At 51.1% G+C, this 13,832-nt stretch overlaps 1 protein-coding gene across 3 annotated transcripts in view; it reads right to left on the reverse strand.

Moving 5' to 3' along the window:
- BNC1 (basonuclin 1) overlaps positions 1 to 13,832 on the reverse strand; it is a 64,354-nt gene that overhangs the window by 24,467 nt on the left and 26,055 nt on the right. The gene's annotated exons all lie outside the window — the stretch shown is intronic.

Raw genomic sequence — 13,832 nt, forward strand, 5'->3', positions numbered from 1 at the left:
TGCTACCACTTCTATATATGAAATGTATTTAGTTACTCGTTAGTACCCCATGTAAGTTCATGTTTCGATACTTTCTGCATCGAGGTGTCTATAGGTAGCATCCATTCCAAGCAACTGTCTCAGATGCTGGGGTGGACATTACCTATAGATACCTCTGATGCAGAAAGTATTGAAATGCAGACCCATAGTAATGAGTGAGGTAGTGACTGATGAATAAAATTTTGATACTCAGAAGTAGTGGTTTTAAATGCAAACGTAATTAGAAAAAAAGGTGTAAACCTTATAGAGCCTATGACTATACTGAGGAACTGTTTCGTAGGAATGTATATGCTAGGTTGACAGAGTTCATGGTGGTCTCTTATCTTATTTTTTAAGTGCTCCATCATTACATATATTGATTGAAATTGTTCAAAGACTGGATTTTGATTTTGGAAATATATACAAAATCAGAATGTAAGACCAAACATCCTTAACATGCCAACAGAAGAATCATAGCTTTGATTTTCTTCAGTTTTCTTCTGGGTAGATTGGATGAGCCATTTTGGACTTTATCTGCCATCATTTACCATTATTGCTATTACTAGTGATCAGTGTTGCCATTCTTCTGAAAGACGACAAATGCTGATAATTTAGAGAGCATAAACTTATCTTACAGTTCACAAGTATTTAAAAAAGGACCAAAAATCCTTTTCTAAAGTAGTTGTCGCTAGATTATATAATTCATAAGAAAAGAACTGAGCTTACTGGAAAGTCTGAAAATGTACAGCAATGTATGAGGCAATTTTAATTGCTAACGTTAATGGTCTAGAATCTATTTGAGCCTAGTTGTTGAAATCCTTTAGTAGGGCAATAGAAAGCCATAAATCTCCTTCCTAAAGGTAAAGACGACGTATAATGCAGGACCGATGACTCACTCATAGCAAGATAGCAAAGGATACTTGTGGTTCAATTAGTTTTCTTCATAGCAGACAGCATGCTCTAGGACTACTATGGATTGGATGATTTCTACAAAGGTCCTTCAGATATTACTGTAGATCAGAATTCTATTAGTTCCTGGTTGTAAGTCTTGCACGTTCAGTTACATATATTGTAAAAACACTTTTACAAGGGGCATATTCTCATTTGTACTGAGCTGTGACATTGCTTTGCAACGAGGTTTCTTGTGTCAAAATGTTGTGCAGCTTTCTGCTTCACTGTAGTAAACCTTTGCACGCAATTCATAAAGTATACAAGTTTGTTCAAAAAATGGTTCTAGATAAATTAATAAGGCTGCTGAGCTGGAAAAGTACGCAGAGCATCTCATCAATGTGACTTCTTTTTTTTTTGAAGATGAGCACGTGAAAAAGGCTTTGCGGGTAGTTATTTTTTGGTATCCTAGGGACAGTGGAGCTTCATGCAAAGCGGCCTACGTGAACCTCCCCATCTCAAAGTGAAAGACTCTCCCTGGTGGGCCTTTGCTTCCTCCACCCTGAGCTTCTTGCCACTCACTCCTGCTCCTCCAGCCATTTTCAAAATGGTGCCAGCTGACTGGGTAACCCCATTCATACTCATGCCACATGCAGGTAAGCTTGGGGGTAGCTGGGGGAAGGGCCAGATTTGGAAATTGAACTATTTTTTAGAGACATAAGGCGATAGGCCTAACAGCCCTGCTGCTCCCACACATTTTTGCCCCATGAGGGGGATCGGGGAGACACTAGCCCTCCAGGGACAGTCTTTCACTTTGGGAGGGAGGGGCCTCATGCAGGCCGCAATGGGACATTTCACACAAAGTTTTGCCTCAGATGAAGATAAACTCATTTGCATCCGTAGCAAAACGTTGCATAACATCACTCACGGTAAATACTGCAGTTTAGCACAATGGCCAAGTAAAGTAACTATTAGAATGTATTATATTTTATTACAGTTTTTCCTAAAGCTCCTTTTTCTGCATTCTAACAGTAGCCATTCAGTGATAAGTCATTTTGACGTAATTCAAAACGCAGGATGAGTCAATAATGATAGAGGGACTATATCATTTAAAGTCATCAGCAGCACCTGAAAAAAAATCATCCAGGAAGTTCCCAATATATGCCACCATGCTGTAAATTAATATACAAAGGGGGAATTTTATACAAGAAATTTAGCAGAAACTAAATAAAAATAACTGCCCCACCCCACAGCTTGAATGGTGTCAGGTGGGCACCCTAAAGACTTCACACTTATGTGAGGTTTGTGCTGGCAAGACTATTTCATGGACACATTATAATAAGAGCTTGTCCATTTCCCTGCTACCTGGTGATGTAAAGCAGCACTCCCAGCCATCGACAGATTTCTAGTTTTATTACATCATAGATTCAGAGTCCATTCTGAAGCCTACAGTTTTTCCTAAACTTTGAAAAGATCTCATGGTATCTGTGAACTCTTAGGTGCTTACACAGATTGAAAAGTATGGTCTAGTGATACTGCATGCAGTACTGAGCCACCCACTAATCTCCCTGCCCCTGCCCCCCTGCCATGAATTACTATGTCACTATGAACATCAATTTTTCATTTACCTGGTTTACAATTGGTGTTTGCACAAAGAAGATTGAGAATCATAGCTATGAATTATTGGACTGCATTCAAAGGGGTAAGGTACATTTATTGCCTAAATGGCACTGGCAGTGTTTCCATCAGCCCGGACTTGTGTCTGCCATGAACCTCTAGTCCCCGGGGTTAGACCTGTAAAATCCTTCAAGGTCCATCTCCCTGCACAGATGTGGTAGAGAAGTTTGCTTGTCAGAACTAGCAAAACCAGGACTAGAACATCTGCTCTGCTTGAGCTGGGTGAGCGCACCCTCTGACTACCATCCCTGATGCCCTCCCCCCAAGATCCAAGTCTTGGGGGGGGGGGGGGAGGGAGGGAGGCTGGAGGAAGAACAGTAGTGGCAGTTTTGGCCCTAGACAGGGCACGACTGTAGCCACAGAAAATCTTCTCACCTGGACTGGCAGGGGAGTTGATCCCCTGGCAGCAGCAGCCTGGGTCTAGAGAGGAGGCACATTTTGGCCAGGCTCCTGTGTCTTTGCAGGCAGGCAGACAGGCAGCAAACAGCAGCACCAGTAAATCGAGACGGGGGTGGGGACGGCAGGAGAGTTGTATGAGTACCCTGCTTCCAGTGCATTTGCCGTCGTCTAGTTGACAGTTGTCCTTTTTTATCATTTGCTTCTCCTGTGCTCTTTGTGCATGCGGCCCTACTGCAAAGTTTATTGTGGAAAATGTTTAAAGCCAAATAGGCTGTCATCAGGAAAAAGAGGAATAAAATGTAAAAGCAGCCTCAAAAGTTGGGGTTTTAAGCTGGATTTAAATAAGGTCAGGGACGGAGCATGAAGCACGAAGCACCAACTCAGGAAGTCTATTCTGGATGTATAGCGCAGCAAGATGCAGCACTGATCCTAGAGCTGGCAGTGATGGAGAAGAGTGTCTTGCCCAATAAGCAGCGTTCACAAGGAGGGGTTTAGGGAGAAATATAGTTTTATTAGTTCTCCCTTCGCTTAAGTTGTTAAGACTGGAACACACTCGTGAAATATACTTTTCTTTTTTTGGCTCCCAGTCTTTGGAATTCTTTTCCTTTGGTGTTATGCCTTGGAAAAAAACTATCTTAAATTTAGGAAATCTAATAAAAATTGTATTACAAAAAAAACCCAAAAAACCTTCCTTTTCACAAAGGCCTTCCCAGATTAGTGTTTTCTGATTTTACATGTATTTAAATTCTACTTATTTTTATATATGTAATTATGTTTACTTATTATAATTATTGTTTTTTGATTCTCATTTTATCTTCTCATTGTTTTAAGATCCTGATTTTTTATTTTAGTTTTTTTAATCACTATTAGCCTTAACATATGTTGTGTGTGTTTTTTTTTGTTTGGTTCTTTTTTTAATGGTTTATAATGTTTTCCAATTTTTTTTTTCATTTTTATTGATTGTGAACATTGCATTGATATACATATGTAAGAAACGCGATTCATCAAAATAAATAAATATAAGGAAGGAGAAGTAATAAGGAGCTGCAGAATGAATTCACTTGTAGGTGAGTAAGAGAAGCTTGAACTGTATGCAGGGACAGATAGGGAATTAATGAAGTGACTCCAGGTTCATTTGATTTATATTCCACTTAGACACTTGAAAGCGGATAACATTCAGGTACTGAATGATTATATGATGTGGCAGAAGATAAACTGTGCAGCTGAATGCTGAACAGATTGTAGTGGAGAAAGATGGTTCAGTGGGAGACCTGTGAGGAACAGGCTGCAGTAGTCCAAGCAGGAGGCAATGAGAATGCGGCCAAGGATTTTGGTGTGGTGCTCAGAAAGGAAGGACCTTGGTGATGTTACAGAGAGGGAAACAGCACACTTTAGTAGTGGTTTTGGATGTGTGAAGAGAAAGAGGAAGGAGTAGAAAGGGAACCCCAAGCTCACTGGCTGAGACAACCGAGAGAATGATGGTGTTATCCACATAAACAGAGAAAGGGGGGAAGGCGAGTTTGGGGGACTCCCCTCGCTCCCATGTTTTGGTCCTGCCTATGGTCGCCAACATGTTAAATCTGGTCCTGCTAGAAAGTGTTATTTAGCAGACTTCGTTTATTTTACATAACTATCAATGCACACAGCATTGTACACGTGCAGCATGTTAAAAGGATGGCAGAGGTTAACTGTAACTATGGAATGCTACTTTTTAAAAACTTTTCAGAGGCTACTGGATGCTTGGCATTGGAATGGAAATTGCTACCAATTCATTTTCATGCTCTATGGATATTTGACTCTGTATATTTCCATTATTTAAAGTTTCTCAATAAAAATGCTACGAACAGAAGAATGACAGAAGTTGCAGAGGATCAGGCAGTAGCCCGTGGATGCATGCCGAGCCACAGTTTGGCAGGAGGCGTCATGAAGGATGGGTCAGCTGAATATTAAGCACGTTGTCTTCCCGGATTTCAACCTCATACGGCGAGCTTTCAGATATTGTACTCCTGCTGCATCTGCCCAATAAGAAGAAGGCTGAATGAAAGAAGGGGAAGTGGTGAAGAGAGAGAGCAAGGCCCCCGAGGAGCGGGTACCCCTGGGTAAGGTGGCGGAGGCAGAGCAGCGGAGAAAGAATTCCCCTTGCTAACTCGATTCGAAGTAGCAAGCAAAGACCTTTTAAGGTGGAAGCGGATGACGTCACTACGGGGGGACGCCCCCGAGGTTTGCGCCCTTGCCAGTACAAACTCTGGAGCGCGTGCACGCAGGCGCCCTTACGTCATCAGGAACATGGCGGATCCGCAGCATCAGGCCAGCCCGGGGATTCCAGGAAGTACAGTGAGGAGAAGCCGCGGCAGCAACTGTCCGTCAGACCCGAAGGGAGTCGCCACAAAGGTAGAGAGGGTGGAGCGAGGACGATAACAGGCACGAACGCAACAATGGTGATCTGAAAAACTAGAGCTCAATTGGTAATTGTCTAAAAGTGAGGAGCGTCGGCCCAGCTGTTTTCGGTTACCATCGTACAGAGAGGATTTACATGCTACACAAGGCAGATTCAGACCATCTTTTCTGGTCTCAAAAAAACCCTCTAAGCAGGACATATGGGCAACAGCAGTGGCTTGAAAAGGCCTGTCAGTTCTAATTTCCATCCAGCCTTTTGTCTTGTGCAAACTGAATTTCCACAATAGTCAGTACCTGCTTTGGAATAAGACTGTCTGCCTGTTAGGGATGCCTGTTGGGCATTATGGGAGGCTATTTGCTAATTACTTTAGAGTTGATCTCAAACTACATAAATTGGAAAGCAATGCTTACACCAGTTTAAAGAAACTGAAAAAACTGTTCCATGTTTCGTTCATCAGAGTGATATAAATAAATGCTTACTGTCCGTGGGTTCTAAAACATTGTTTGAACTTCCAAATGGCTGCAATTTAATAGTTAAAGATTAAGGTGTAAACATGCAGAAAATCTTTGGCTTTGTACTGTGGTAGTGAGGATCTTAAGATGAAAAGGATTCTGCATCATAAACAGGCCGATACAATAAAAAATGCGGGAGAGCGGGCACTCCGTGTTGAGTGCCCGCTCTCCCGACGCACACCCAGGCACCTCTCCTAGTACGCGATTCTGTATTCAAATGAGGTGGTGTGCTAATAAGGAGGCGCTAGGGACAATAGACCCTAGTGCCTCCTTATTAGCGGTAGAGGTGGCTGTCAGCGGGTCCGACAACCGACGTCTATTTTAAAGGCGTTGGTTTTCAAACCTGCTGACAGCCACTGGTTAGGAAAATGGACGCTGGTAAAATTGAGCATCCGTTTTGCTAACCACTGACCGTCAGGCAGACTTTTTTTTACTTATTTTTCTAAGTTTTGGTTCCTCCATCTTAATATCGCTAGGATATTAAGTCGGAGGGTGTACAGAAAAGCAGTATTTTCTGCTTTTCTGTACACTTTACTAGGTTGCTCAGAAATTAATGCCTGCCCTACTGTATCAGCCTAAAAGTTTGTATGGTGTGGACCAGTCCTATGTGGCTAAAAGTGCAATTAAAAATAAGTCTTTGATTTTTGTGACTGCAAATTAATTTTATTTATTTATTTTATTTAGACATATTATATACCATCGTGCCATGTATAGATCACAACGGTTTACAAAGTGACATTCATAGTTATAACTTAACAACCAAATAATGATTTGTTACACAGTTGGTATTCATAGATAGGCATAAATATTTTTCAAGTGAAATTTCTAGTAGATACTAATAATAGATCTGGTACCTAAGGCAAAAAGTATTGAAAAATAAATCGCAGTGATAGTTTTCACATCTTAGGGCCTCATTTTCCAATATCGCATTGGTAACGCATTAGGGGGCGTTACCAATGCAAATGAGGCTTCTTTCGTGCAGCGTGCGGCGATGTTTTCGCCATTCGCAAAAACATTAACGCCACACACGATGTTTTCCCAGTGTGTGATGATTCTGCACGACATTTGCCGGTTTGAGAGAGAGAGAGAGAGAGAGAGAGAGAGAGAGAGAGAGAGAGAGAGAGAGAGAGAGAGAGAGAGAGAGAGAGAGAGAGAGAGAGAGACTTACTATAGTGCCTATGCCCTACATAGGTATTTGAATCCCTATGGGAGGGCTACCTACTAACTCGGGGTGGGGATTAGGTATGAGCATCGGGGGTTGGGGGCCACTTTCGCATTCCACATGAGACCTACGGACAGAACAGTGGTCTCTAGTGCAGATTTGCTGGCCGTCGGAGTGAGGACGCTCACTCCAAGAGGAGATTTGGGCAACATTCTCTCCACCTAGCATGTTGTTGCCCAGGTAGAGTGTCCATCAAGCTAGGTAGAGAGAACGTTGCCCAAACCACTTCTTGGAGTGAGCGTCCTCACTCCGACGGCCAGCAAATCTGCACTAGAGACCACTGTTCTGTCCGTAGGTCTCATGTGGAATGCGAAAGTGGCCCCCAACCCCCGACGCTCATACCTAATCCCCACCCCGAGTTAGTAGGTAGCCCTTCCATAGGGATTCAAATACCTATGTAGGGCATAGGCACTATAGTAAAAAGAAACGACCCCGGCTAGTCTGGGGTCGTTGAAGGTAACCTGGGCTCGAGTAGGGACGGCGGCCAATAGAGGGGAGGAGATAAGAATAGGGGGAGGCGGGGGGGGGGGGGCAGGGGAACTGGTCAGACGAGCACACCAATGGGAGGAGGGAAAGTTAAAAGCAGTCCTCCCATTGGTGTTCTGGCGGGGTAGCATTTAGAAACAAGCAGGCTTATCGGCAGTTGGGAAGCAGGCAGCGGAGCAAGCGGAGGGTTCTTTGCTTGCTGCGTGCCTGGGTCCCAGCGGCGGCGGGTGCGGGCGTTTTTTCGATCGTGTGGGTCCGGTCTCAGTTTCGCGTGGGTGCGGCGACGCGAGCGAGATGAGGCGCTCCACGGTGCAGCAGAGGACGAGGCAGCGTGGGCGAGCTGGCGTGCGGCGTCCGGAGGTCGAGTCGGGGGACCGACGGTCAGGCGCGGCGGCCGGGCGCGATCGATCTCCCGCGGTAAGCTTACCGGACCCGGGCGACCGAGGGGGGGGCGTCCCATGCCCCGAGTCCTCCGCGTATCCCTCCGTCCATCCCGCGAGCGGCCGAGTCGGGGGAAAGCGGCCCGGAGCCGGAAAGCCCGCCTCCCTCCCGTCCCTGCAGCCCGGGCTCCCATTTCGGCCTGCGGGTCGCGGGCGTGACCGGGGCGGGCTTGGACGCGGCCACGTGGCGGGCCTCCGGGCTGGCTGAGCCTCCATCTGGCTCTGCTCCTCCGGCCACCGACGGCCTGGGTTCGCGCGCTGCTCCCGGGTATGCGGTACCGGCGGGGGGGGGAGGCCCCGCAGAGCCAGGCGTCCGGTGCAGCGGGGGGGGGGGCGCGACCCAAGCGGCGTCCCAACCCCGGGCGGTCAGAGCGCAAGCGCGGTGAGCCAGTTTCCGCGGCCTGTGACCCTTGCCCTGCCCGTTCCCGCGGCCGCGTTCGGCCTGACGGGCGGCGGGGGAGCGGGGTGCGCTGGCTATCGGGGGGGGGCTCGCCGGTTCCTGTTCCCAAGGGTAGGGGCGCCCCGCGAGCGGCGCGGAGCAAGCCAGTGCAGCGTGGCGTTGCCCCTGCAGCCATGCCGCGACTATTGGAGGGGCATTCCCTCCCCCCCCCCTGAGAGCGGTCCTGTTGATGCGGCGGCCTTAATCGCCGATATCTTGGGCCACATGGCGCGGGCCGGGTACACGTTTCTGCAGGGGCCCGGGGATGCCGGCGTACGCGGCGGGCAGGAAGCCAGTGGATGGCGAGAGGGCTGCGGGGCTCCCCAGGGCGAGCGAATTTTCCCGGGCTCGCCGGTCACCCCCCGGGGCGTGCGGAGTACGGGAGGGCAGAGCGGGCGGATCACAGGGCCCAGCAAACGCCAGCACTTCCTGGCAGCCCAGAGTGCGGATGGCGGACAGGAGACGGCCAGCGCGGGGGGTTTCTTTGCAGCAGCCGGGGAGGAGGAGCTACCGGGCCCGTCCAGCCGCGAAGCCTGGAGGATGCGGGAGAGCTCGGTGTCTGGTGCCACGCCGTATCGGTGGACGGAGGTCGGAGAGGGCAGTGCGGTGGCTGCCGGCGGCTCGGAGGCTATGGGACCGCAGGAGCCTGGCGCCCTTGGAGGGGGCACGCATGCGGGTAAGTTGGGGTCGGGGCGAGGTGGTGGGGTACGCGAGGGTAGAAGGCGGCGGTCACGTGGGGATTCTAGTTCGAGTTCCTCGACATCTACGTCGTCCTCCAGCGTGGACGGGGGGGGGGCGGAAAGAGGGTGCTAGGTGCGGGTCCCATGTGTGAGACGGGCTACGCGGCCGCGGCGGCTCTGGCTGAACTGTGGGAGGAGGTCCCCACGCGCTTGGTTAAGCGGATTCGAAAGAGGAAATTCGTCAACATTTTCAAACTGTTGGAGGGTAGGCGGGGTGGGAAGAAGCTGTCCAAAAAAGCGAAAAAGCGCAGGCGTAGGAGCGGGTCGGGGCCGAGGATCGCCAAAAATATAGTAAATTGGATGAGGGGTTTCTTACGGCTAGCGAGTGTTGTAAGCCATTTTGATCCTTCCCAGTATGGAGCGTTGCTGTCCTACGCTGACAGCATTCTGGGCGCGTTCCGGGACTATGACGGTTGGGCTTGGCTCAATTACGACGAGAAGTTCCGGGACAAAATGGCGGGGAGCAAATTCATGTCCTGGGGCTCCCAGGATATCCATCTGTGGTTGACGCAGATGACCAATAAAGGGGCGGGAACGGCAAGGAAGGCGTTAGCAGGGGGGGGGGTCCGGATCGGCGGGAAGTACGGCGCCGGTGTTCGGCGGTAAGGGGCAGTCCTTTCGTGTTGGGGGAGCGCGGGCGGGTGAATCAGGCGCCAGGAGTGCCGGCGGGGTTTCGGACGTTTGTTGGCGATTCAACAAACTCACTTGCTTGTTTCCGGAGTGTAAATTTCGGCATGCCTGTGCTACCTGCGGGGGGGGCCCACGCAGCCAGTAAGTGTTCCCAGGGGGCGGGAGGGGGGGCCGGTAAGGGGGCTAAGTAGTGACGTTTTAGCGTGCAAGGCGGACTCCCCTATTTGCGTGGAGGCGCTGGAGGAGGGTCTGGGGGATTACCCAGATCGGGTGGCCGCTGTTTTGCTGCGGGACGGTTTTCGGGAGGGATTTCGCATCCCATATGGGGGCCCAGGGCAGGGGGGTAGGGCTAGGAATTCCAGGTCAGTGTATCGACTGGCGCACGTGGCCAGGGCCAAACTGAAGGATGAGCTGGAATTGGGCAGGGTGGTGGGGCCGTTTCCGCACAAGCCGTTCGACCGGATGCACTTATCTCCGTTGGCAGTGATCCCGAAGAAGGCTGCAGGCAAATTTCGTTTGATTCTGAACTTGTCATACCCAGTTGGGGGTTCTGTCAATGAGTTTATCCCGCGAGCCGCGTGCACGGTGAAATATGCGTCCTTTGAAGAGGCAGTGGCCTTGGTGCGCAAAGCGGGGAGGGGGGCGCTGTTGGCCAAGGCGGACATAGAGGCCGCGTTTCGTCTGCTCCCGATTCACCCCTCGTCTTTCCCGCTGTTAGGCTTTTACTTCGAGGGCGGGTACTTTATTGACCGGTGTTTGCCCATGGGATGCGCGGTGTCTTGCGCCTTTTTTGAAGCGTTCAGTACCTTTATTCATTGGGCCACGAAGGTCCATACGGCTAGCGCGGATTCGTTGCATTACCTGGACGATTTTTTATTCGTGGGCGGGGGTGACTCGGACGCGTGTCTGCGGCAGCTGCAGGGTTTCTTGAGGACGGCGGAGCGGTTCGGGGTCCCCATTGCGGGGGACAAGACGGAGGGGCCAGTCACCAGGTTGACCTTCCTGGGGATAGAGTTGGACTCGGAAGCTATGGTGTGTCGCTTGCCGGCGGGTAAGGTCGGCCAGCTGAGGGACTTAGTGCACATGGTTAAGGGGGCGGCGAAGGTCACCTTGCGCCAGTTGCAGTCTCTCATCGGTTCTTTGACCTTCGCCTGTCGGGTGATCCCCATGGGGCGGGCGTTCATTCGTCGCCTGTCAGCCAGGACGGCGGGGATTAAGGCGGGACATCACTTCATTAGGGTATCCCGGGCAGTGAGGGAGGAGTTGGCTGTATGGGAGGACTTCCTGCACTCGTTCAACGGGATCCGGATGATGCCTGAGCCGGAGGTGTCCAACGTGGACATAGAGTTGTATACGGACGCGGCGGGGGCGTCGGGGTGCGGCATCTACTTTCGTGGCAACTGGTGCGCGGAGCCCTGGCCAGCGTCGTGGGTCGCGGAGGGTGTGGTGCGGAACATAACATTCTTGGAATTGTTTCCTATCATCGTGGCGCTGACACTGTGGGGGGAGGGCTTAGCCAATAAGCAGGTAGTCTGGTGGTGCGATAATTTAGGCGTAGTGCAGGTCGTGAACAAGCAGGCTGCGAAATGTCCCAGGGTATCTGCGTTATTGCGTGTCATGGTCTTGTTGTGCCTTCGGTGGAATGTGAATTTGAGAGCGCGGCATGTCCCTGGGTCCCAGAACATTATAGCGGATGCTCTCTCTCGTTTTAAGTGGGACGTCTTCCGGGCGGCGGCGCCTCGAGCGGCCTGGCAGGGAGAGCGGGTCCCAGCGCACTTGTGGAGCCTAGGGGCAACGACCCATGGGAGTTGATCCGGAGATCGGTGGCCCCGGCGACGTGGAGAGCTTACGTAGCTGGAAACACTACTGTGACTCGTTTTCTATTATCTGAAGGGTGGGGGGGAGGGTGGGTGCGGGATGCCGAGGTGGTGCAGTTCATTCTGTGGGCGAAGGGAGCGGGCTTCTCGTTAGCGTCCGTCCGCAGCCAGTTGGCGGGGTTTGCGTTCTTTAGCAAGTTGGAGGGGCGCGGTAACCCGTTGCGTTCCTTTGTAGTCAAAAAGTTGTTAGACGGGTGGGGAAGAGGGGGTGGGAACCGGGGGGACGTTCGGAGACCGATCCGGTACGGCGATTTGTTGGGGCTGGTCGACGGGTTACAAGGGGTATGTAGCTCGGAGCATGAGTTGGCGCTGTTTCGTGTAGCCTTCTCCTGGGCGTTCTTCGGAGCCCTTCGCATTGGGGAGCTCGTCGCACGGTCCGGGAGGGACAGGGGGTGGGAGGGGTTGCTGGTGGATGATGTGCGTGTATACACGGAACGCGTGGTGATCCGCATTCGGAGGTCGAAAACCGATCAGAAAGGAAAGGGTGCGTGGATTTTGCTGATCCGGGCCGACGGGGAGCGTGTATGTCCGGTGCGTTTGGCGAAGGCCTATGTCTTAGCTAGGCCTGGGGTAGGGGGGCATTTCCTCGTGCACGAGGATGGGTCCCCTCTTACCAGGTATCAATTCGCGGCGGTCCTGCGGAGGGCGGTGTTGCGCTTAGGGTGGGATGCGACGAGATACACGTCGCATTCGTTTCGGATCGGGGCGGCCACAACGGCAGCGGAACTGGGTTGGCCGGCCGAGAGGATACAAGCGTTGGGGAGGTGGAAGTCGGAGGTGTATAGGGCATATGTGAGGAATTGACGCATAGGCATGTAAGGGAGGCGTCACGTTCGGTGCTGTTGGTAACGGGTCTGTTTGTCTTGCAGATCGGTATCGGGAGGTGCCATGTACGGAGTGTGCCTGGATCGTGGGTCACTCCTTTATCCAGCGCGCCTACCGAAGGGCTAAGAGGAGGCCTTACGGGGAGAATCTGAATTTGAATCCTACAGACGTCCAAGTGCGTTGGATTGGAAGAGGGGGGATGAAATGGGGCGAATTGTGTGACATACTGCAAGGCAATATCGACAGATGGGGGGTCCCTAAATGGATTGTCATTCATTTAGGCGGTAATGATATCGGCAGGTTGACCTGCAGGGAATTGATCAAAATCATTCGTAAGGATTTGGCGGCCCTTATGAATCGGTTGCCCGACACTAAATTGGGTTGGTCGGATGTGATCATTCGCATCAGACACCGGGAGGAGCCCCTCTGGCGTAACGGCGTGAAGAAATTGAACCGTCAAATTGGGAAATGGTTGGTCCGGGAAGGGGGGTTCTGGATTAGACATCAGTGGTCCTGGGAAGTGCTGGGGGGTTACTTTTTGGGGGATGGGGTGCACCTTTCCGACGTAGGGATAGATCTGTTTAATAATGCCTTGGAGGATGGGATTCGACAGCAGCTGCGTTGAATCCAGGGGCCGCAGTGGGGGTACAAAGGCCGTAAACGGTCTTTGTTGGTGGCGGAAAACCCGAGCCATATGTTGTATTTGTGTATTGGAATACGGTAATGGACTGTTCGGCGGTGGGGGAGGAATGCCCGGGTAACTTGGGGCCGTTACCTGGGAAGGCCTAAAGAGCAAGAAGGGGCCGATGCTCAGGCCCAAAACTTACCCTCGCTGATGCCGAGGCGGGGTAAGGAGGGGGGGGGGGGGGCAAATCGCTAGCTTACCACCGGGCCGCGGTGGTAAGTGAAGAAGGGGAGGCGGCCAAGGAGGGGGAAAAGGGGGCATTGTTATTTGAATGTATGTTAAGTTAGCGGCTCGGGTTAGGTTAATAAACTGCGGCCTTTGTTAATACCATACAGTTGTCCAGTACTTATTTAAAGGGGGGAAGGGGCTGACCTGCAGCCGCCGGACCGAATGTCTCGAGTCCCGATGTTAGTCTCTCTCTCTCTCTCTCTCTCTCTCTCTCTCTCCCCCCGGAGCCTCTGTCCGGAACTATTGTGGATGGCGATAATCCTTTTACACTGCGGCTGTTTCGCCGCACACGATACACAGGTTCCTGCTTTATATATGCTCCGCCCCCTGACTAATTTGCATTCGCAAATCACGTTAACAGCTGTTAA

Source organism: Rhinatrema bivittatum, chromosome 13, assembly GCF_901001135.1.
Source record: "Rhinatrema bivittatum chromosome 13, aRhiBiv1.1, whole genome shotgun sequence".
In the NCBI taxonomy this organism is placed as follows: Eukaryota; Metazoa; Chordata; class Amphibia; order Gymnophiona; family Rhinatrematidae; genus Rhinatrema; species Rhinatrema bivittatum.